Source organism: Haliotis cracherodii, unplaced genomic scaffold, assembly GCF_022045235.1.
Source record: "Haliotis cracherodii isolate W230 unplaced genomic scaffold, xgHalCrac1.p SCAF_7, whole genome shotgun sequence".
Taxonomy (NCBI): domain Eukaryota; kingdom Metazoa; phylum Mollusca; class Gastropoda; order Lepetellida; family Haliotidae; genus Haliotis; species Haliotis cracherodii.
The window spans coordinates 52,958,165-52,984,184 of record NW_027266330.1 but is presented as its reverse complement, the minus strand read 5'-3'; the positions used below and the strand labels follow the sequence as shown (position 1 = coordinate 52,984,184).

Here is a 26,020-nt window from a genome sequence, read left to right as displayed (position 1 = left end):
AATCGTTTTAGTCAATCTGTTAAAGAAATGGACAGATTTTTCAGTCAATTTGTATGACTAAAATATTTAGAAATTTTATAAATTGCCTGAGTGAATCACATTTTACACATTGACTGTAACATATATACGCTTACAAAGGAAAGGACTTGTGAAAACAACGTATATCCCATACATCTGCAGCTGTACAAGGAAACTTATTCGATGTCACGTGTCTCAATATTTCGGGATATTATAACCCGTGTTCGTTTCTCAACTGATCACTTGGTTTGTTTCAGTTGTTTCACATAGGTGTCAAGTCTCAAAGGTCGGCTGAGAAAGCCCACGTGACAACTATTTTCATTATGTCCACGGTTCTTAACAAAATCCATTGAGTTAGATAGCAATAAACAATCAATCCACGTAGTTTCGGTTAATCCTTTGAACAATGTATGTTGGTTTTACATCGGCACTTCTGATTTAAACAGTATTTTATTTCCATTAATGTTCAGATTTTACATTAAATAGCATTACAAAATGGAAAAAAGGATTAGCAAACAGGCCAAAAAGGCCTATATTAATGCTTCTCCTAATATTGTACATCATACATGTAGATTGTAATGAAGTCTATAGAGCAGACATTAATGAGTAACACAACATGAAATAAAATGGAAAGCAAGATACCAAATGCATTTTATATTCTTAAGTTGACACAAAACTTACGTAAAGCGGTTTGTTTCAATGATGTAATTGTGAACTGATTTTATAATGTATTCATTGTCTGAGGAAGATGAATCTTCGTTGCCGTGGAGTATAGTATGTATGCTGAGCTGGTTAACAAAAAAGTATTTATCAATTCTAAACTTGGCATAGCGTGGACAAGATAGAAAAAAGTGGAAAGCATCTTCTCTATTTAGGCCACATGGACAGATGGGATTATCAATCAGAAATCTGTGAAATAAATGTGATTTTAAATCACTACAACCTAGTCAAAGTCTAGATAAAATCACCTGACATTGCCGCTGGCCATAACTAGCGGCACTTCTCGCCATGATATGAGTCTATTCCGCTTTAGTAAACCTACTCATGTAAACACTTACTTTTGACATATCCACTGTGCAAGATAACAGTGATTAATCAATCAACATATTCTCTGTTCATCCTTTGATGGCTAGGAATGATCCGTTGATTTAAAAAAAAAAGTGAATCAACTGATCATTCATCTCTTGCTGGGCTGCCACGTGCATATTACATAACACACATTTCACCTCACTTCAAACCTTTTAGATTGAACAATTATCCCAGACACAAGAAATGCCAAATGGGAACCTTTGTCAGGTAATCTAAGTGGTGCTACCACTAATTATACCTGTAATAAATTCATTATCTGAGCATCATGTGAATGACGACAAATACACGGTAGCCCAGTCTCTTGTCACGCTCAGTTGCGTTAGCGAGCAAATCCACTCGCGGCAGCTGAAGTACTCACGGAAATGAAAAAAACCTGTTGTTCTCAATATAAAAATCGACACAAAGTGTTACATAGCTGTAAATACGAAATAACAAAACAACTAGAATAGCACTAGTCTGGATTTGCTAGTTTGATCTCAGTGAACAATACAAAATGTACTTTACAGGAGGCAATTTGTCGCCACTTTCAACATTCAAAAATAAAACTAAGTCCAAATTGACATAGCAAAAACAGACTATAGGCATTATGCACCTGTTCTCACCTGTCGTCAAGGTGTCATAGGTCACCTTGATCTACTTACACCTGGTTATGCCCTGTTTCACAATAGTCTGTTTTATTCACATTTTTACACACTTTTACGTGTAAAAAGGCATAAAAACATTTGATACGCTGTATTTGTGCCACGGCCCAATTAGTACTAATTTAGTTGTTTGAATATTTACATATTTTGTATATTAACTGCATTTATTTAAGATCTGAGGTCGAAAAAACAGGGTTTTTTTCATTTCCCTGAGTACTTTTTTTTTTTTTTTTCAGTGAACCCAAGCGGGAGTGTTTGACGACCGAGAAGAAGCCAGCGATTTGCGGTGTGTTAAACAACAAACTAAAAAGCTGGTTGCCAAGCTGAACACTGGTAGAGAGTAAAACTATTGAAATGCATTGTTCAATTTTCATCCAATTTTAAAATCAAACTCAGGAGCAAAGACTTGATAAATTTTAGTATTTGTCAATACCAACTTGTTTTAAAACGGTTTTAAAACTTAATCAATAAACCGAATATTATGTAGTTAGCACACTGTTGTTGACATCACGAAGTATATATTTATAGTGAACATGTCTCTTCGAAGTCATAAGTTTTGTCTGTGCACGTTCACTTCCAGTCGTTTTTCCAGACAGTGTTCGGGCATTGAAATCAAACGAAGTGGTGATATAGGAAATTATCAGCGATTTTCAAAAATATATACTTTTTTTAATCTTCTTGGATACATTTGCATTTCAAATGCATCCCACATCAAAAGATGTTTTGGTTTTAGCAATATCACGGCGGGGGACACCAGAAATGGGCTTCACACATTGTATCCATGTCAGGAATCGAACCCGGATCTTTGGCGTGACGAGCGAACGCTTTAACTACTAGGCTACCCGATCGCCCCTCGAGAAAGCCAACCAAACAAACCAGGCGAAGGACTTGAAGATAAAAACTGGGGCACCGATTGTAAATCCTTGATATACCGTAAGTAAAGATCACCCCCCGTAGGGACCAAGTTGTTTGTGTTGATGTTTTACGCCACTCTTAGCAATATACCAATTAAATTACGGTTTCCTGTAAATGATCGAATCTGGACCTGACAAACGAGTGATTGACATAATGAGCAATGTCAAACCACCGTCGGGACGTTGCTCAGAATAAAGACCATTCGTTTGTCTGGCTTAAACGATATGTTGATTGACCAATGTAGTTGTTGCTATGGTAACCTATCTACTGGTATGTCGGCATGTGAGCTCGCAAAAAGCAATTTTATCTCTCCTCTAAAACCTAACAGTCTCTCTGCTTCAGGTGACGAATATTAATATGTTTGCTTGGAGACGCCAATATAATGTTTTAACCTCACAAAACCTGATACAAACATGTTACTTCAGTTAAGGAATGCCGTCAAAAGGAGCGTATCGATTTTAAGCCCGTGGGTGGAGCTTCACGTCCGATGACATGTAAGCTTAGAGGCGCTAGAAGAATCTGTTCAACCCACAAACCATTTCACATGCGCATCTCCGCATGAGATAAGGAACATCTTCCCGAGACAAGGGAGTTAACTGACTGTGAAGGTGGAAACTGGACTTTTATAGTCAGTTAACTCCCTTGCATAGATATAAGCTCCAGAACTTAACACATGCCCCCCCGCCCCCGCTTCAGATAAGGATTGTCGAGATATAAGCTCAGAGGCACCCCAACACTGTATTTATCCCCACAACTTAACACATGCCACTCCCTGCCCCCTGCCGAGAAACCTACCCATTATAACACGCACGCACGCACGCACGCACGCACGCACGCGCGTTCAACCACATTTCTCCTCACCTCACCTCATCCCTTAGGAGACGGACCTGTGAAGATCCGGGGTAGAATAGGTCTTCAGCAACCCATGTTTCCCCTAAAAGGCGACTATGCTTGTCGTAAGACGCGACTAACAGGATCTGGTGGTCAGGCTCGCTGAAATGGTTGATGCATGTCATCGATCCCAATTGCGTGGATCGATGCTCATGATTATTTATCACTGGATTGTCTGGTCCAGACTTTATTATTTACAGACCGCCGTCATATAGATGGAATATTGCTGAGTGCGGCGTTAAACAACAAACCAACCAACGTAAGAGGCGACTAACGGAGTCGGGTGGTCAGACTCGCTGACAAGGTTGATGTATGTCATCGTATCCCAATTGTGTAGATCGATACTCATGATCACTGGACTGTCTGATCCAGACTAGATTATTTACAGACCACCGTCATATAACTGGAATGTTGCTGAGTTTGGCCTTTAACAACAAACAAACAAACAAACAAACAAGCAAATAATCTTTTAATGTTTTAGCTCAAGTTGAGCCGCGCCACACTTAAAAGTATAAAATGTAATGTTTTTGTGCCGTTTAGACTAATTATAAGATGTAAAGTTGTGCATGGTGTTATCTGTTGCTCAAGTTGAAATGCCCAGATCAGATGTGTTCAGCGATTGTTTCGTACCCTCGAGAAAACAGATTAAGGCCTGTCAAAAACGTTTAAGCGTTTATATTGACAGTCACACTAATATCATATGTTTAATGTTAATGTTCTATTGCTATGTCCTCTCTTTTGTTTGTATGTTTTCGTAACTGGTCGGACGGAACCACGAGAAGGAAACGATTGTTTACATCCAACCAATGACGCAATATATAGACGCAATACATATATATTTCTGTGGTTCAGATAAGGTAGGGAGCGGTCGGATAGCCTGGTAGTTAAAGCGTTCGCTCGTCACGCCGAAGACCCGGGTTCGATCCCCGACATGGGTACAATGTGTGAAGCCCATTTCTGGTGTCCCCCCCCCCCCCCCCGTGATATTGCTGGAATATTGCTAAAAGCGGCGTCAAACCATACTCACTCACTCAGAAAGGGGGGTAGATATATTCTGTGGTGCAGATAAGGATTTAATATTGACATAGAGTGAAATTCTGTATTTCCTGAAATAGGTAGGATATATCCCCTGAACATTCAATATAGCTGAAATAATGCCGATGCGACGTTCAATTTTAACTCACTCACTGAACATTCCCGACTTATTAAATCGATACCTAATTGATTAAACATTGTCCCTGCCGGGAACCCATGTATATCACAGAGAGAGGTGTCCAAAATGTCTCCACATTGTATACCTGCTGAATCGGCTTGATCAGTCAACGCCCTAACCCCAATGGACTACCCCACCGCCAAGGCGTCGCAGTTAAGATCATTTATGTAAACAGATGTCAGATCAAGTCAGAAGTGTTGTATATTTCACGCAGGTGTTCGCCAGAATTGTCACGTGATGTGCTGGTTACGAGTTCAGCCAATGGGTACACAATTCCGTTGCACGGGTTTTCCATGCGCTTAATTCAGACCACAGAGGAAGCAGACGTGACAAAATGTATCAAATGCACTGGCGCATGTCACGTTAGTTTCGATAAGATTTTTAGAATTCATTTAAAATCGTGATTACAATGCGCTTGAACCCGGATTTCTCACGTTTCTATCATTTATGCGCTTCGGTAAACGATGCGTTATAAATTTTGGTGTTTCATGTGCACCATGAAAACTATCCACGAAAAAACTTGATCACAGGGATTTCCTTAGCTTGGAGTGAGTTGGGTTTAACGTCGCTTTTGACAGTATTCAAGTCATATCGCGGCGTGTCAGCTTAATGTGAGAGGAAAGCCCGAAGTGATGCAGGTCTCAGACGTTTACCACTTCGTTGAAACCCACGATCACGGGCATGGTGCTGACAAACCTAGAAACATAATCGGGGCGAACCGGGATTCGAACCTACAATCATAGGTTTCTGGCGTGCCCAAGGGACGCAACTCTGCACAGCGAATCGCGACCTTAGACGACTGGGCCACCCGAGCCCCTGTTTTAGCTTGGCGAGGACGTTGGACAAAACGACAAGGTGTGTACAACAATATCTAATTACTGTTTACTTTTGGTTAACATATAATAATATTTATAAAATATTGTGTAATAATTTACAATGTGTTCGCCATAACAAATGTTAAAAACTGTCTAAAAGAGGGTTTTTTTTTATGAGGAGTAGATATGTGAAATGGTTCCTAAAACTTGTTGAGAATAATATAATGGGTGAAATGTTAAAACCTTGCAATTTGTGGGTTTAGTAAGGGACGACATATATGTATGTACTTTAAATGTATAACGATGTAGTTTGTGTATGAGTGTGAGAAGGAGTGTAAGGGTGTTTTTTTAAATGTCTGATTTTTTTCAGAATATATAATGGTCGGTTCCTTAGCAACCTTTGACAATAACAACCAACATAATATTCTTCCAGTTATTATCAGTATGTGACTGAGTTTGGTTTTATAGTCATAGTGTTACAGAATGAAATATAGTCCAAATGTTTAGAGTTCAAAAAATCATTCTAAATCCCTTTACATTTTACATTTGTACCAACGAAATAATTACTTTTCTCGTTGGAAAGTAAAAAACTAGCCACTATCATGCTACATGTACTCGGGTGAAATCACATATTTACTGTCCAGCGAGAAAATGGTCGTCATACCTACCAAATTCCCTTTTGGCATGGACAGCGCTTAGCCCCTGTAATTGTAGCAGAAAACATTCTTATGAATAATCATATTTTTGTCAGTCAAATTGGCAACGTCCAATACATTCTCACAATCAAGGATAATACATCACAAACTTGCAGCATAAATGTTACATACAAAACGGCAAGTATCGCTTCCCGTTTAACGCTAATTAATTGCAGATTGAAATTTTCATGACACAATATCTAGACCCGATTTTAATTCGAAACGTCTTAGATTCCATTAAACAACAAATCATAATACCTCAAAGTGCGAGACAACAGGCTGACCTCTTCATACGTTTGACCCGTGAAGATCCGGGGTAGAATAGGTCTTCAGCAACCCATGCTTGCAATAAAAGGCGACTATGCTTGTCGTAAGAGGCGACTAACGGGATCGGGTGGTCAGACTCGCGTGGATCGATGCACATATTTCAATCACTGGATTGTCTGGTCCAGACTCGATTATTTACAGACCGCCGTCATATAGCTGGAATATTACTGAGTGCGGCGGTAAACAATAACTAACCAACCAACCAACTTAATACGTTTATGTTTGCGAGTTAATTAGATCATTTAATGTTCCAGATTTTGCTTTGTGGTAGAAAACACAGCCACATATGATTTATTGTGCACAGTACTGTGTGTGGCGAGTTGCTTTCTTAGTCAATGACAATCTACAAATAAAATATCAAATATTGGACATTACGATTTAATGAAATTATCAACTGCGTAGATAGCAGATAAATTTATGCCTTAAATATGATATTTACTAAAAATTACCAAATCTCACAGAAACAAAATATTTTGTCAAAAGCAAAATCACCCCATGTAAAGGACCTTTAGTTTCAGGAAGATAGCTCAAACCTTGAAAACTGTTGGATTGCATTCTAAATGGTCTCTCGTCGAGGAATTTCGATCCCGATCAAAATGGCTCAAAGTTTTTTTGATAATAGTTTAGTTTGAAATTATGTTTTGCTTGGCATAGATGTAATTTTTGGGGCTGTATACTGGACCTGGTAACGAAATTTGAAACTGCCGAAGATACTGCCGGTGGATAACAGATTGGATTGCATGGACTGAGGAGTAGACATAGATTGTTTATATATTTTAAAAATATGAAATAAAAAATAATATGGTCAGGGTCCTCTGTTGTTTTGCAAGTTGACACACTGACCATTATGGTGTCTGTTATGTTTACATAATACAGTTTAGCTTTGTAATGAATCTGTGAATTCTTGAAATTACTTTGTCAAATTGCGTCGAGTTGGAAAAAAGTAGCAATTTAATTTGTGGTGTTGTGAGCTCGAGCTTTAAACTTTTGGGTTAATGTTGTGCCTAGCCGAGTAGTTGATGCTGTTTTGGTTTCTTCTTGGAGGGAGGTTAGGCCAAATAATCAAAGCAGCGTATTGAGGGAGGTGTCAGTTCTTGTCCTCAGGGGCTTTATATTGAATTGAATTAAGTTTATCAATGTTTTGGGGGTAACAGTGAGGCGAGGATGGGAGCAGCGTGGTCCATTTAGCTTGAATTAGTTTTGTATATATATATGTTGATTAGTGCTTGTTTGTCAGCTCCCCAGTCGGTGGTGCAGACAGCACTCATTAGTTTGATATCATTTTGACATGAGTTGACCAACCTGAAATGTGGTGTGACCATGTTGGTGTTCGTCCAAGTTCGTACCTTTTGGAAAGTAATTTGTTATTTAGGTGTTTTATAATAATATATTTTGAATCCCCAGTGGACGACCAATTTTGAATTGCACATGGTGAGATTTGTTTTGGGGCTTGCCTTACTGATTTAGACGAGGTCCAGAAGAAAATGCAAACTTTGAAGAAATATTTGTGACTTCGATATAATTTGGAAAACTGTCGTCAATCATGAAGTTAAAAAGTGTCGGCGATAGTATGCTTCCTTGTGAGGTGCCATTTTCTCAGTATAGGTGTCAGAAAAAGTGTGATAATGGTAAAGATTTTTCTGGATGTTGAGAGAGAGCGTATGAAATTTACAACCTTTAACCCTTCGTATAAGGCCGTTGTGTCTAACCATGTCGCATGCTATATTAAAGTCAATACAAATGTCCATAGTGTATTATTCTTGTCCTTGGGCTGTTTTACCATCTTGTCCTAAATGTTAAAAGGGAGTATAAAGTGTGCCTATTTGGAGTCAAGCCGTTCTGGGACCCGTTCCACAAAGCCATGTGTAAGCTTATGTTAAAGCATATGAGTTACAACCACCTCCGAGCTGAGATCCCTTTGTGAATCGGACCGCTTGGCTGACTACCACTTCTACTACAACCACAATTACAACTTCCCCCACAACTTCCTCGACTACCACAACATCCGCCATGACTACAACTACCCCCACAACTTCTCCCACTACCACTTCTACTACAACCACAATTACAACTTCCTCGACCTTAACAACATCCGCCACGACTACAACCTCCCTAACTACTACAACATCCGCCACGACTCTGACTATCCCCACAAATTCCCCACACTACCACTTCTACTACAACCACAATAACAACTTCCCCCACAACTTCCTCGACTACAACATCCGCCACGACTACAACTACCCCCCCCCACCCCCCACAACTTCCCCCACTATCACTTCTACTACAACCACAATAACAACTTCACCCACAACTTCCTCGAATACCACAGCATCCGCCACGACTACAACCTCCCTAACTACTACAACATCCGCCACGACTACAACTACCCACACAACTTCTCCCACTACCACTTCTACTACAACCACAATTACAACTTCCCCCACAACTTCCTCGACTACCACAACATCGGCCACGACTACAACTACCCCCACAGCTTCCCCTACTACCACTTCTACTACAACCACAATTACAACTTCCTCGACCTTAACAACATCCGCCACGACTACAACCTCCCCAACTACTACAACATCCGCCACGACTACAACCTCCCAAACTACTACAACATCCGCCACGACTACAACCTCCCTAACTACTACAACATCCGCCACGACTACAACTTCCCCCACAAATTCCCCCACTACCACTTCTACTACAACCACAATAACAACTTCCCCACAACTTCCTCGACTACAACATCCGCCACGACTACAACTTCCCTAACTACTACAACATCCGCCACGACTACAACTACCCACACAACTTCTCCCACTACCACTTCTACTACAACCACAATAACAACTTCCTCGACTACAACAACATCCGCCACGACTACAACTTCCCTCAAAACCTCCTCGACTACAACATCCGCCACGACTACATCCTGCCCCCCTCCCCAACTTCCCCCACTACCACTTCTACTACAACCACAATAACAACTTCCTCGACTACAACAACATCCGCCACGACTACAACTTCCCTCAAAACCTCCTCGACTACAACATCCGCCACGACTACATCCTGCCCCCCTCCCCAACTTCCCCCACTACCACTTCTACTACAACCACAATAACAACTTCCTCGACTACAACAACATCCGCCACGACTACAACTTCCCTCAAAATCTCCTCGACTACAACATCCGCCACGACTACAGCCTCCCTAACTACTACAACATCCGCCACGACTACAACTACCCCCACAACTTCTCCCACTACCACTTCTACTACAACCACGATTACAACTTCCCCGACTACCACAACATCCGCCACGACTACAACCTCCCCCACAACTTCCTCGACTACAACAACATCCGCCACGACTACAACCTCCCTAACTACTACAACATCCGCCACGACTACAACCTCCCCAACTACTACAACATCCGCCACGACTACAACTACCCCCCCAACTTCCCCCACTATCCCTTCTACTACAACCACAATTACAACTTCCTCGACCTTAACAACATCCACAACGACTACAACTACCCCCACAACTTCCCCTACTAGCACTTCTACTACAATCACAATTACAACTTCCTCGACCTTAACAACATCCGCCACGACTACAACCTCCCTGACTACTACAACATCCGCCACGACTACAACTTCCCCCACAACTTCTCCCACTACCACTTCTACTATAAGCACAATTACAACTTCCCCCACAACTTCCTCGACTACAACATCCGCCACGACTCCGATCTTCTGCTTCTAGCTCCTTCTATAACTAATAATGTTAACCCCTTGTTTAGGCCACAACCTGTAACACCTGTAACAACCAGAACCACCACCCCAACATCCGCCACGACTACAACTACCCCCACAACTTTCCCGACTACAACATCTGCTACGACTACAACTTCCCCCACAACTTCACCTGCTACTACAACATCCGTCACGACTACATCTTCCCCCACAACTTCCCCGACTACCGGGGCGGTCGGGTAGTATAGTGGTTAAAGCGTTCGCTCGTCACGCCGAAGACCCGGGTTCAATTCCCGACATGGGTACAGTGTGTTAAGCCCATTTCTGGTGTCCCCGCCGTGATATTGCTGGAATATTGCTAAAAGCGGCGTAAAACCGTATTCACTCACTCACTCACTCCCCGACTACCACAACATCTGCTACGACTACAACTTCCCCCACTACTACTACTACTACCTCCGACACGACTACAACTTCTCCTACTACCACCACGACTACAACTTCGCCTACCACGACGGTAACTCCCATCAAATATCACGAGTGTCCGCCTCACACCATCAACATCGACAACAAACAACGTGAGGACAAACAATACTGGTGGGTCAACAACTAATGCCACTTCTACGGCGCAGCCCTGAGCTACTCCCACCCGGGCCCCTCCCTTCAATGCAAGGGTGCTAATTACAACTCAGAATACGTTTACACGTATGATGAGTTCGAACGAGGTTTGCCTGAGAACGATCTATCACCATTGGAATGTAGTATGCCTTGCGAAACGTGGGCGGAAGAGTTCAAGACCGACTTGTCGGGGTACGTCGACGCAGCGGTGACGTCCATGACGACACTGACGTGTTACTACTACTACACTCTCGACTACACATTCCACGAGTACAACAGCGAACACTACGAATGGTTTGATCATTATCAGCTTCAACACGGACCATAGGCAACAATCATGGATCCGAGCTTCTCCCAACGGCCTTTTTTTTCTTGTTCATTGATGTACTGTTCCCCGCTTCAATACGAACTTAAACGTGATACTATCCCAGAATGCAAAAGGACCACCAACTCTCTCGACGGCCACTTCACAACTGTGTATATCCTATACGAGTCTCGCTACACTCACAATAGTTTGGCGAGACTTCATGGCATGCAGGGGGTCATCTCAAAACAATATGCAGTATGTAAAAGTAATTTAAAAGTAAATATTAATTAAAGAGCAAAACTCTCGGGAGGTATGAAATTCCGTCTGTTTATCTTCCCTGTTAATAAAGGACCCGTGAAGATCCGGGGTAGAATAGGTCTTCAGCAACCAATGCTTGCCATAAAAGGCGACTATGCTTGTCGTAAGAGGCGACTAACGGGGTCGGGTGGTCAGGCTCGCTGACTTGGTTGATGCATGTGGATCAATTTTCATGATGTCAATCACTTGATTGTCTTGTCCTGACTCGAATATTTACAGACCGCTGTCATATTCCTTTAAAACACATCTGTGACGTCATTCTATTGTTTGAACGCTCCATTACTTTTCAGGAATGGAGACTTGTTTGTCAACTATACATTATTTTGAACCAACATTTGAATTAACTTCTAGATTGGAGAGTTAATCGGACATTCCGCTCTACGAAATATTGCTGAGTGCGGCGTCAAACTAACAATTAAACAAACAATTTAACAGAAAATCTAGCTTCAGGCTCGGTCCAGCAAAGGTGGGGGAAGCCGTCAGGTATATTGCCGAGTAAACAACAAACAAACAAACAAACGTTCCACCAGGAGGTGTAACCTATGTACAAGTCTGTCGCCATGGCTGCATTGCATGACTGTGTCTTTTAAATGATGACCTCATTCTTGCGGTGGACATCTTCCCGAGGCAAAGGAAGAAACAGTCAGTTAACTCCCTTGCCGTGGGAGGACGTTCTACATTAGCAGGAGGAAGACTTCAACACCAGTGAGGTCAGACGCTCCAGCAGTAGGCCTCGTGGGGAGTACCGGTATGTTGAAAAAATCATTAACACCCAACTCCATCAATGCAGTTCATCATAGTTAGGTCCAGACAGGCAGACAAATGTATTCCGTACTTCAGGCCACCGGCCCATAATACAATGGAAATATACTGTATATATATTTGCATGCTGAGTAGATTTAAGAATGATTTACCGTTCAACACTATGTTTCCGTTCGAATGTTCGTGACTTGGAAGAGAAATTTACCTAAGCTTTTATAATTTGTTCGTTTTCAGCTGACATAAGTCTTATAAAACTCCCAATAGAGGGAGGGGTAACGAGACGTTTGGGCAATCCGAATCATTTCATACAAAAAAACAATGTACAAAACATTTACAAATACACAAATAGCCAGCAATATATTAGGGCTACTTTATGCTACGAACTTAATGACTTTGAATTTCTTTGTGCCTGTGTCTTTTACTGACGGACATACAGACATGACAAGACACAAATTGTGAGTGATTTGGGTGGTGTAACGCCGCTTTTAACAGTATTCCAGTTATATCACGGCGTGTCAGCTTAATGTGGGAAGAAAGCCCGAAGTGATGCAGGTCTCAGACGTTTACCACTTCGCTGAAACCCACGAGTGGGGTATGGTGCTGACAAACCTAGAAACATTACAGGGGCGAACCTGGCTTCGAAATCACAATCATAGGTTTCTGGCGTACACTGGAACATAATATCTGTACGCTACGTGTACTGGATATTTCATAAAAAGACTGTAAAGTTGTTGGCTTTGGTGTCCTAAATATGCTTTGCTGTTTTCAGAAATGGCTCTGGATAAGCTGATGTTCTCAACTGTCAACCTCGATTATTCGGTGTACTATTATCATCTATACCATTGACCCATTCGTCACCGTTGCTTCCTTAAAAGCCTGATTGAAATAGTTCCATGCTAAAAATAACAGTTAAACCAAATTACACGCACGGGAGATTGTTTGTTGTTTAACGTCGCGGCGGTCTGTAAATGATTGAGACCAGACAAGCCAGTGATTGACATCATGAACATCGATCTAAGCAATTGGGATACGATGACATGCATCAACCAAGTCAGCGAGCCTGACCAACATATCCAGTTAGTCGCCTCTCACGACAGGCATAGTCGCCTTCACAAGTCTCACGGCAAATTGTATATTACTAGGCCTGGTGCTCCAGACAACTGGGTCAACTTGCACAAAGAAATCTTAGCACTATGATCCAAACGCCCATACTGTAATTGGGTTGGAGAGCTTTGAAAGTATTCCAGTTATATCATTGTGTCAGCTTTAGATTGATGAAAGCCGGAAGTGATTCAGGTCTCAAACGAATACAACTATTGTTAAACCCATGACGCATGGTGCTTACAAACCTAGAAACATAAGAGGGGCGAACCCGATTCAAACACCCATAACACGGACTTACGACAGTGGTAGTCCTGAGGTCGCTTTGTGCAAATGGACATTGCTCCACGTGCGAGGTGAATGTTGTTTTACACCACAGGGAGTGAGTGAGTGAGTATGGTTTTATGCCACTTTTAGCAATATTCAAGCAATATCACGGCGGGGGACACCAGAAATGGGCTTCACACATTGTACCCATGTCGGGAATCATACGGTGTGACGAGCCAACGCTTTAACCAGTAGGCTACCTGACCTCCCTTTCACCACAGTAAGCAATATATGTACCTAAAGGGCAAGTTCACAGGAAAATAAACCTATTTTCTTGTACTTTTTCACCATGAAAAGTATTTACTTAGTAGTTTCAGAGGCAAAACAATAAAAATATCACAAGTATCTAATTTATTTTATTCATTACATCGGTTCATATTTTTCACATTTACCGAGAGTTCTATTTCCATAATAAACACACCATGGCTTATGCCCCTTCCAATATGACGTCATTGGTGCCAATTGATAAAGGAATGATGTCATAAGACTTTATTATACCCGTTTCCCGTAATGTGTGATTCTATCTTCTCAGATGCGCAGCCTATTGTTCTGTTCGGTGCCGTGCTGTTCAAAACACAACGCTAAGCACAATTACTCTAACATCATGTCTTTTCAAAAATCGCGACTGAGAAGGCAACAATGCATGGATAACGAACTGTAAGATTCGCGATGATGGCTGGAAGGGTCCGTTGTCTGAATTGCGCTTATTCGTTCATTTGTGTTGCGCATATTGACTCTTGCTGAGTTGCTGTCATGTTCCGCGAGAGATTATACCTGCTGGTTCTGAAACTGATCTGAAGCGGATAGTGTACGATCCTTATATGGAAACGGGCTAAAGGGACAGCACTCTCATGAAGACTGTGCTGTTTTTGTATTCGAACGAAGCGCTTGATGGTAAAATTGCTCACGTGAGGCACTGTCTTCATCAGCTGATGAACGTCAACAAATACAACTTCAAACCTTATATTGACAGATACATAAATCATAACAAAACAATCCATTAAACATCAAACTTTAATTATTTAAAGCGAACTATATCAGCGCGGAGATTCGATTCCATTTGGAGTGACATCCCTTGGTCTACAAACAGTAGAACATGGCGGCTACGACAATGTCATTAGCTTGAAATAAAAGTTACACCCAATTTGCGTGAGAAAGAAGTCCAGGCCCGGCTGATGCTGAAAATGCTGTTAACTTTCTGTGAACTTTGGGTGTGTGTTTAAGTCATACCCAGGCTGCTGATGACGGGGATTACCGCTTAAGGGGGCGCGGTTGGATTTCCCGAAGCAATACACGACATTTCTCTTGGTGAGTCGAGCATTCTCTGTTATAGCTTCGAATGGACGCTTCATTCCGGTGACCCGACATATACATGATCTGTCTGACTTCAAAGCCTGCATCATTCTTAGCCTTAATCGATGACGCTGTCAGTTTTCCCAAATGAGTTTTAATTTTATTATTATATACCGAGGAATCCCCCTAAAGTAGTTCTGTATGTCTCCGCTCGATTGACAACGTAATCACGTGACATACTGACGTTCATCGGGAAATGATTGGTTGGTTCGTTTGTTGTTTAACGCCGCACTCAGCAATATTCCAGCTATATGACGGCTGTCTGTGAATAATCGTGTCTGGACCAAACAAGCCAGTGATTGATATTATGATGACATGCATCAACCAAGTCAGCGAGCCTGACCAACCGATCCCGTTGTCGCCTCTAACGACAAGCACTGCCGCATCGGAAAATGAACGACAGTCAGCTTGGTAGTGTTCACCTAGGCGAGGTTACACGCTGCTGTCAATATTCTGTCATTAAGACGCTCTAAGTCAAATTGTCATACATACTGAATCGCAAAGGAAACGTCACCCTAAATAATATTGCATAAAAAACTTGTCATTTAAATATCTGGGGAATTTTTGTCAAAGTTTCTAAAAGTTAAAATAACCTTGTCCGGAAAAATGAAATTTGATGATAGAAAAACAAAGCAGAAGACAATAAAACCGATCACCCAAATGCATCACGATAACGGCCATGGTAAACCGATGCACGTGAGTTCCGTGCAAATTGAAATGCACATGCCCTATAAAAATCCACCCAGATCGGATAACATTCATTCGTTATTGAATTGCTACCACATGCCAAGATTGACAAGACAAGAGCGACACCGGCCTTGCAAGGCCTTGCACGATTGCAAGCTGGACAAACCGCCCGGCAAGTAGCCAATGCATTTCAAGGACCATATACAGGCTCCAGCAACGGTACCAGACCACCAATACTACAGACGACCGACCACGTAGTGGAAGACCAAAGGCCACCACCCTACGTCAGGATCGTCAGATTGTGCGACAGCATCTTCAAGATCACTTTGTTACTGCTGCGGAAACTGCTCGACAGACCGTGGGGACACACCGGCGACACATTAGTGCGGACACTGTGCGTCGACGATTGACGAGCAGACACCTCCACTGTCACAGGCCACACCGAGGACCCATTCTGACACCACATTATTGCCGGGACCGTGTCCACTTGCCAACACAGCCCCAGCATTGGCGCCGTGGGGAACGTTATTCGGATGCTTGTATTGTTGAGAGAGATTCGTGGGGTGGTCCGAGCATCATGGTGTGGGGTGGAATTGGTCTTGCACAGAGGGTCGGCCCTGTGGTCTTCCAGAACATCGGTCCAGGGAGAGGCAATGGTGTCACAGCAACTCGGTACATTGATCAAGTCTTGAGACCACACGCCATATCTCATTTGGCACGTCGCCGCAACCACGAGTTTCAGCATGATAACGCCCGTGCCCACACAGCCAGACCAACAAGAGACTTCCTCCAGCAGAATGGCATCAGAACCATGCAGTGGCCTGCCCCGAGTCACGATTTAATCCCCATTGAGCATCTGTGGGACGAGATTCGAAGACGGCTGAATGACGTCCGACCAAGGCCGACAACTGCAGCTGAACTGCATCAGACGTTCCTCAGGGTGTGGGCTCAAGTGCCTTCATCAACCGCCTCATCCATTCTATGTATCGACGTTGCATGGCAGTCATCAATGCACTTGGCGGACAACGATATACTGACTTGTGGTGCCATTTTCTCAGACTAGTGTTGTGTTACACTTTAAGAACATTTGACACTTTAATTTCAATCTTGATGATCCGCTTTGCCAAGTTCCATCTTTTTAATATGTCTCAAAGTATGTTTACAGTGTTTAGACAAATAAGGTTTCTAATATATCGATCCATAGTGACGTTTCGTTTGCGTGCAGTAAACATGCATCAATTGCAAACGAATTCAACTCAGTATCGAAATTGAGTGTCATAAGTGTATTCAATTATTGCTTGTCATCAATCATCATCAAATATCATTACATAAACATAATATATAACAGAGATAGCACAGATATATATCGGTGTGTTGTGGTATTATAATGCCTTTTTTCTGATGAAATAATCTTATGAACCAACTGAGCATACAATCATTTCGCAATGATATGATTCATATGAACAGTAGTTTGACCTTTGGGTAGATCTTTTTTAATCATTTTGATTGTTTGTTTGTTTCTTTGTTGTTTGATGCCGCATTCAGCAATATTCCATCTATCTTCCTTAAATGACGGCGGTCTGTAAATAATCGAGTCTGGACCAGACAATCCAATGATCGACATCATGAGCATCAATGCACGCATTAGGGATACGATGACGTGCATGAACCAAGTCAGCGGTAGAAACTAACAGGTTTGATCCACTAGCCCTCATAATGATAACATATAGCAAAACCCTTAAAAACGGCAAATTTCTACTAGTCCTTATGATACCTTAACTATTGGGTTGTTTGGCAAGGACGACAGGACTAGTGCCAATTTCTAACGCTTCAAGTCAGTGAACCTGACCACCCGATCCCGTTAGTCGCCTCTTACGACAAGCACAGTCGCATTTTACGGCAAGCAGATTTGAATATGTGTGTTTGGCCCAAGATATAGATGATTCCCAACAATATCATAACACTTAGCCTTTTATACATTCTAAAGCAAACAAGGTATGCATCAACTGAGAGCCTCTTAAATACTTACAGCCACATATATGATCAGATACTTTCAAATATAGAGCGTTAACTATCTTTATCCAAACGTATTTGAAATGATTGACAGCTAGATTCAGATGCAATAATTTGGGCTTACACATAGCCTGTAAGACTTAGATATACGCACACCATATCTGACTAGAATTTTAAAGCCAAAATAATGTTCATATTGAAGTTGAAATCCATGTCTCATTTGTTTGTAAATTGTATGTTTATGTAAATGAAATAAGTTTAGTTCACCTTATGTTCACGAAGCAGATAACAAACGAAACTCTATACATATACTTGGTAGCAAAATGTTGAACATGGTTATGTCACATATTGAGGTGACACGGCACCATAGAAGTGATAAGCATACTCACTCATGGTTTCAACATTTTCTATATCATATCATATAGGTACTGGATGTACGGTACTGCAGGTGTACGGTACTGGTGCACAAAGATGAAGTAGACGCCAAATGGACCAAATTGGAGATGGTCAACAGGAAAAGATGAAAAGCAAATCTATCTCCAACAAGTCATTTTCAAGCATATGGGACCAGTCTGGTAATTACGCCAGACTATGGCATTTAAAATGATGAATTTGACTTACTAATAATAGAAACATGCAGGTTAGAGTATTGTTGAATGTAAGTGTGCGCTCTGTGTGTGTTCCCACATTCACGCGCCACGCCAAGAGATGCAAAATAACTACTGTTAAAAGCAAGGTTAAACCAAAGGTGTTTCCATCACTCCATTTTCCTTTGCTAATGACCATGTTAATGTTCGTTCAGGCGGATGGGTATCAGCGTCTTGCCCCCATAGAATAGTGTATGCATTCAAAAGTGTTCTGAGGACCCGAGAAGATCAGGAGTTGAAGACTGACGTGATCGACAAAGTAGATGCGTACGGTATTCCGAAATCGAAATGGAGTAACGACCACAAACATTTGCCGGCAACTAACTGCATCGACATCGTTAACTATCTGGTATTCAGCCCTAAGGCCATTCACGTCGTGTTGTCAAAAGTAAGTAAACAACAGCTTACCTACATCCCATACAACTGCTGCTGTACAAGAGCCCAGACAATACATAAATGTGTGTTTACGTAGTCATAACATTCGGATGGGTTACAGGGATATTATAAAGGCGGTTAGACAAATTAAATAACAGCTGGAGATAATATTTCAGACAGAATCCAAAATGTCTTCAGCAAGTCATTAAAATTATACTCATTCAAATTACCTTCACAATCCTATGATGAAACGTCTAAATGCTCAGTCCATTATTATGAAGTATTAGAATTGAGAATACTATCATTTTCATTCAATTTTTGAATATAATATAGAATCTAAATTTTTATATCTGAAATAAAATTAACTCCTCCACTGTATTTTTACAGGTAATGCATTCCCAGACCCGTGAAGATCCGGGATAGACTAGGTCTTCAGCAACCCATGCTTGCCGTAAAAGGCGACTATGCTTGTCGTAAGCGGTGACTAACGGGATCGGGTGGTCAGGCATGTCATCCCAATTGCGTGGATCGATGCTCATGATATCAGTCACTGGATTGTCTGGTCCAGACTTGATTATTTACAGACCGCCGTCATATAGCTGGAATATTGCTGAGTGCGGCGTAAAACAACCAACCAACCAACCAACCAACCCAGCGCTTTAATGAAGCTCCATTGCACCCCTGGTTCATCACTGATGCCACTGGCACAGTGTTGTCAGCCCACTGTAACTCTATGCCAGGTTTGGGAGAATCGTGCACACATGTAGCAAGTGTGATGTTTGCTGTTGAAGCTATTGTTAGACTAAGGGAAAGTACCACCGTAACACAGGAACCAGCCTACTGGAAACTTCCAGCTTTGATGACAAAGGTTGACTATGCATCTTTAAGAGACATTGATTTCACCTCTTCAAAGACATTGAAGAAGAAACTTGACTTGTTAACTTATGATTCATCTGCTACATGTTCAAGTTCACCGAGTGCTAAACATAACCATAAGTTAGGACCTGCATCTACACAGAATTCTGACACCTTTATTCATACTATTAATGCAGACAGACCATCTTGTCTAGCAGTTCATAGTGGTTATAGTGATCAAGATGTACCTGTACCACTACAACCACAATTTCCATAAATGATTCCTGATCTGTTTGATGAAAGTCTGGTCGGCATACCATATGGTGAAGTTTTAGATCACTGTCAGAATGTTTTAGATCAGCTGAGCATCACAGAAGAGGAGGTTACAGCAGTTGAAGCAGCAACAAAGAACCAAGCAGGTTCCCCACTTTGGTTTCAGTTCAGGGCTGGACGTATAACGGCATCAAAGATGAAGAGTGCAAGTCGTACATCATTGTTGGACCCTTCTAGAAGTTTACTTCGCCATATCTGTTACCCTACTGAGGTCAAGTTTTCTCATCCAGCAACAAGATGGGGATGCAGCCATGAGGTAGCAGCAAGGGATAATTATGAGAAATTATCTTGTGAGCATCACCATAACTTCAGTGTTGAGGAATGTGGTTTATTCCTTAGCTGTGAGTATCCACATCTTGGTGCAACTCCTTATGGCATTGTTGACTGTAGCTGTTGTGGAAGGGGCTGCCTTGAGATTAAATATCCTTACTGTGCAAAGGATAACTTAATTGATAACGATATAGTATACTTAGAGGAAGTTAATGGGTCACTGCAACTGAAAAGAGACAGTCAGTATTATTACCAGGTGCAAACACAACTATTTGTCACTAATCATGATTATTGTGACTTTGTTGTTTGGACAAATGATGATATTTTTATGGAGAAAATTACACCTTGTGTGGCCTTCTGGCAACCAGTAGCTGATCAGGCGATGCAGTTCCTCACATCTGTTATTCTACCAGAGATTGTTGAACGACACTTCTTGAACCCCACATGTGAAAGGGTTGCTCCAGAAAGTGTTGGTGAAGAACTGTTTTGTACATGCAGGACACCAGAAGATGGAAGCAAGTATGTTGGCTGCGATGGGAAAGAATGTACAGTGAGATGGTTTTTGTGAAGATTGTTGTACAAATAACAAAGGAACGAAGCGCAAACACAATGGTGAAGAGTGATGTGTTGATTTCAGTAACCTTACCTGATCGATTTAACTTTTCAGTGTGACTCAGTCCTCACTGTTCTGTTATTAAATTTATTCCTACATTTGACAGATTGTACATTGGATCATTTCATATGTATGAAATATTTGAAATATTTTCTGTTGATCTGCCAAGTAGGTCAAACATATACTAACACTTGTTCGAGATATTTTTGCAGCAAAATCACCGAGTGAAAAGAAATATCAGTAATCACATTTCATTGTGATGTTATTTCATTAACAATTGGTTTTATCTGACATAACTGTAAGATCTGTTTGAATGATAATACACCCATGATGAAATTATCCCTTCATACTGTTAAAAAACTGTTTCAAGTGATCCAGAGTGGTGTTTGACACAGAATGAACATGGGCTAATCTGAATCAGATGTATGCAATACAATGGGATTTTAGGAAACACGAAACATGTCTAGGTGGGTTTATTCCTGAATCATAATTATGAAATCATTACACACATTTGACATTTTGTTTATGTATTTAATATTTTACAAGTCTAAGTCTATGTCACATTGGCAATCTTTCTTGTCTCCTCACCCTCAATGCCACTTAACTGTGGTTTACCTCGTGTAAAAGCTGAAATCCTTAACTCTGCACCACAAGAACCAATAAGTTCTTGTATATCAAAGCCTCTGTCTGCTAATACTATATCACCATGTAAAAGATGGTTAGTGAAATCACTGTGACTTGTCAAATACTTATCACTAACACGACCTCCCCATCCCTCAGAAATGTGACTTACAGAACCTTGGGGAGTGATGCCAATAAGATACTTTACAGTATTATGATGCTTGTACGTTGACCAAGTCTGGGTTCGAGCTGTCAAATGGATGGTCTATCAATAAAAACCTCAAACTATTCTATTTTAACAGACACTCTGCGTCCTAAATACCTTCTGAATACCATTGGCATTGTTTTCCATAAATTTTCTGTCAGGCCAGAATACAAGTCGTTTAAAATTGATGTACCAGACATCCATCACCTGATTAAATGTCCTGGAAATAGTGACACCAAACCGATAACTTAGGTCAAGAGTGGGTAAATTCAATCGGAATCTCATTAGTGTAATAATAAGCTTTTGAAACTTTGTCAGTGATGAATGTGAAGGTTGACTAATTCCATGTGGTACTTAGCTTTCGCTCGGTCAGATGGTAAAAATGGTATCTAACGAAAATTACTGTGGTATTTTATTTATTACCCATGTCAAAATATGTATTTAAGGGAAAATATATAAACAACTTTCTTTCGTTGACGGATCAAACTGAAGCCGGTTACAAATCTGGTTGTGCATGAATATTGATATATGCCCAAATATTGGCATGAATTGCCGGAGTTCCCAGCTGTGCAATCAAAATTTTGCGGTTTCCTTCATCTATCAGCTGAGTTTATAAGTCTATTATCCTGTCCGTACCATTTTAAAGAGAGACATCAGATTGCTCGCCAAAGACATTCATGTTGACTGTACGACCCGATACTTTAAACGTTAAAATCAACATACTCAAGTCTGCTATCCAGATAGTTAAAACTGACGTCATTTCACCACGCTTATCCTTTTATGTTAAATCAAATTGAAAGTCGAGAAAGTGGTCGGTGCGTCACGCTCATAGGGACCCTCGATCTATCGATGGGTAGTAGTACATTGCAAATGGATATAGCTCGATTATATAATGTCTGTAGTAGCTCTGTGCATAACTAATACAGAATACAAAGCGAAGTTGATGCTTGTGACTATCTTGTTTGGTTTAGTAAAGTGTGTGTAAATGTCACTCGCTTTCATGAGATTGCTTCAGTTCTGAATTGTAGTTGCAAATAGAATGACGTCTCGCGATTTTTTATGATTGAAAAAAGTAGTTCCGGTATGACAGGTCACGGTTATCCAATCAAAACAAAAAAAAGGAGGTCAGCCTTGTACTACACACGTGTGACGTACGGCTTTAGTCTTACCACCAGTATCTTCACCACTTGGGTAATAATTTTGATTATTTTTGTTTTTATTTCAAAACCTCTCCGAGTTCAGCAAAATGCATCGATTTCACGAGCATATGTTGGTAATTGTGACGCTAAGGTAACGCCCTATGCAACCTTTGATCCCCTTCATAGTAGACAGTTCGAAATCCCGAACCGTCTGTGTCATTTACCCTCTTGGTGCTAGGGCCCCGTTCCACAAAGCAATCTTAGCGCTACGACTGTCGTAAGTCAGTGTTAAAGAATGGGAGTTACAATCACCTTAGCGCTAAGATCGCTTTGTGGAACGGGGCCCTGGACGTTAGTCAGACTGCACACCGCTCAGTGCCCACTGTGCTGACGTCGCGGTTACGAAAACGTTGACAAAAAAACCGTATTTCTTTACACAACATTACAAAATTCTACGAAATTGTCTTTCGGAATGTCTGAAAGTTGTTGCAAAATGAGTTTGTTTACATTCTGATGTCATTGTTGAAAGTGTGAGTAGTCTTTTTTATTTCCTGTATAAATTTTGTGAACTAAGTTCATGTCAACTTGTCAAGTTCAGTCTTTTTTATTGTATTTCTATTTTCAGTTGCAGTTAAGATTCTTATCGATGTCATCGTCGTTCACAAAAGGCAAACCTGTCTGTAATAAATCCGGTTTTTGGATTCGGGTGGTCGAAAATTTCGTCAAACAGCAAGTCCTCTTTATAACACAGACGCAAACCCGGACCAGGGCCCAGGATCGCTTTGTGCAAGTGGGCCTTGGTGGTATTGATCTTGGCGCACTAAAAACAGTTTCTGGCAACACTCGCAATCTGAATCTTGGAACTTCTATCTGGCCATATGCAGTTTTGAAAACAAAGACATTAAATGTGTTCAGAGATTGAATTATACGAATAACTCTTCATGTCAGTCAGATCTCCGTCCGCTTTAACGAGGTCATTTACTTTGACAGGTGTCATCGATGTTTGGTAACAAACGACGCAGATGTAGTTTTGAGTTTAACTGTAAAACGAAAATCATGGGAATTAATTTTGAAATAATAATGTGAAGTCATGTTGTTGATATGAAACTATTTCTTTTCTAAAAAACCTCGAAACAGTGATATTGTAGCACGTAAAACATTTGAATAAATGGCGTGGATTTGTGAATAAATGGAATGAGAGAAAAATAGTCCCATTGTCCAATGAAAATTTATCTCTGTTTAACTCAAAAGTCAGCTTCAGGAATCGATAATTGCACACTGCAAATATACAAAAGATATTACACTGCATATTTCTGCCCCTATGGGTTTTGTTTGTTTGTTGTTTATCCCATTTGCGAGATCGATGCTCACGACGTCAATAACAGAATTGTCTGGTGCAGACTCGATTATTTACAGACCCGTGGTCATTAAGCTGGAATATTTACGGCGTTGAAAATCTAACAAAAAATGTATCAGTGTCACCCTAAGGGCAGTTCGATGAAGGCGTTACCTCAAGTAACCTGTGCTTGTCGTAAGAGGCGACTTACCTGGATTGGGTGGTCGGACTCGGTGGCTTGGTTGATTGAGTGTCACAGTACCCCGAGTGTGTTAATATTTGCTGCTGCCGTGGCTACTTGAGTGCACCCAAAACACCTTTTTAATTACTATGGATGTATTATATGTGTTTATTTTTCAGTTATCAAATAAATGTCCTTGTTATTATGTACCCCATAGTTTGAGTTCTGTGTGTGAACTAAATGCATGGGTATGGTGTTATACGCTTCGCGGCGGAGTACTGTTGGAATGGACATTAGCCAGATGTAAGGAATCGAACTCGGCCGTTTCGGCGTGACGTGCCAAAACTTGATCGAGACACTGGGCTCCCTTACTGCTATTATGGACATATTTCCTTCACACATAAAATATTACCGTGTACAGTGGAATCTGTCGAGACTGGACTTTGACAAATCAGCATTCGTAACACAAGGCGATATCAATTCTGCCGAATATACTATAATTCATCATAATACCTCTGTTATAATATTCCTGATACAGGCCTCTATATAATTTAGACTCACTTTCGGCCCCACAATAAGTAAGACGTTCATTTCACCTGGATGTCAAAACAATGACACAATGAAGTCCAAAGCAGATATTCCACTATACTACACTGTACACATTGAATGTCAAAAGGCCCTTGCATGAATGCGTGATGTGGATGCGACGGGGTAACTCTCTTAAATATTGGAGGAATTTAAAAGCTTTTTACTCATGGGTTGTGGTGTTCTCAGCGTCCCAGTTAATGGTTATGCACTGGCCCTTACGCTGGACGGGCTAGCAACAACACCAAATACATGGTGACAAATGAGGTTGGAGGTTGAAGAAAGACGTTTTTTCACCCTAGTTTGGCTCGTTTTGGGTCATTTTGATCTAAATTGGTCTTAGCTAGGAATAGAGGCAAAAAAAATAGCTAACGGGTATGGTTAGGGCTAACCCTAGGGGTTAGATAGTGCAATATTTTTGGTCAATCTTATTTAATTATTTTGGGATTTGCTATTGTTTTCTGTGATTGCTATGGTCTTTGTGCGCTGTTTGTTTTGTTGTGGGAGTGGTTTGTGTTCTGTTGTGATTGGTACTCTTTTGTGTCATTTTAAAATGTAGGCAAATAGTGATCGTGCACTATTGTTTTACTCCAAAAATATATAAGGTGGCATGGTTTCGTGAAACTTGTTTTTTGAAATCAATTGTAACAAAGTATGATAGTAATGGTTATCGGATCATTGTATGTACTTGGATAAGTAATAGTATTAGTCTGCTCGTAATATTCAGTTTTAGTTATAGTTTATGCTGAATGCATTTTTCAGGTAATTTCCAAATGAAGTTTACCTTGCTGCAATTCCAGAATGTATGAATGATTGTGTCTATGTGTTTGGTGCATATGCTCTTTGTGACCTGAACTTATTATTTTGTAAGAACGAGGTATGGAAAGAGGTAGAAATGACCTTGGGTGCCCCTAGGAGTGTGCGTTTGGAGGTTGGGGGCTGAAAAAAGACGTTTTTTCACCCTAGTTTGGCTCTTTTGGGGTCACTTTGACCTAATCTA

General features: G+C 41.0%; 1 pseudogene; it reads left to right on the top strand.

The window, feature by feature from the left end:
• Positions 1-1,297: 1,297 nt before the first annotated feature.
• On the top strand, positions 1,298-20,963 carry LOC139448986 (uncharacterized; annotated as a pseudogene).
• The last annotated feature ends 5,057 nt before the right edge of the window (positions 20,964-26,020 follow it).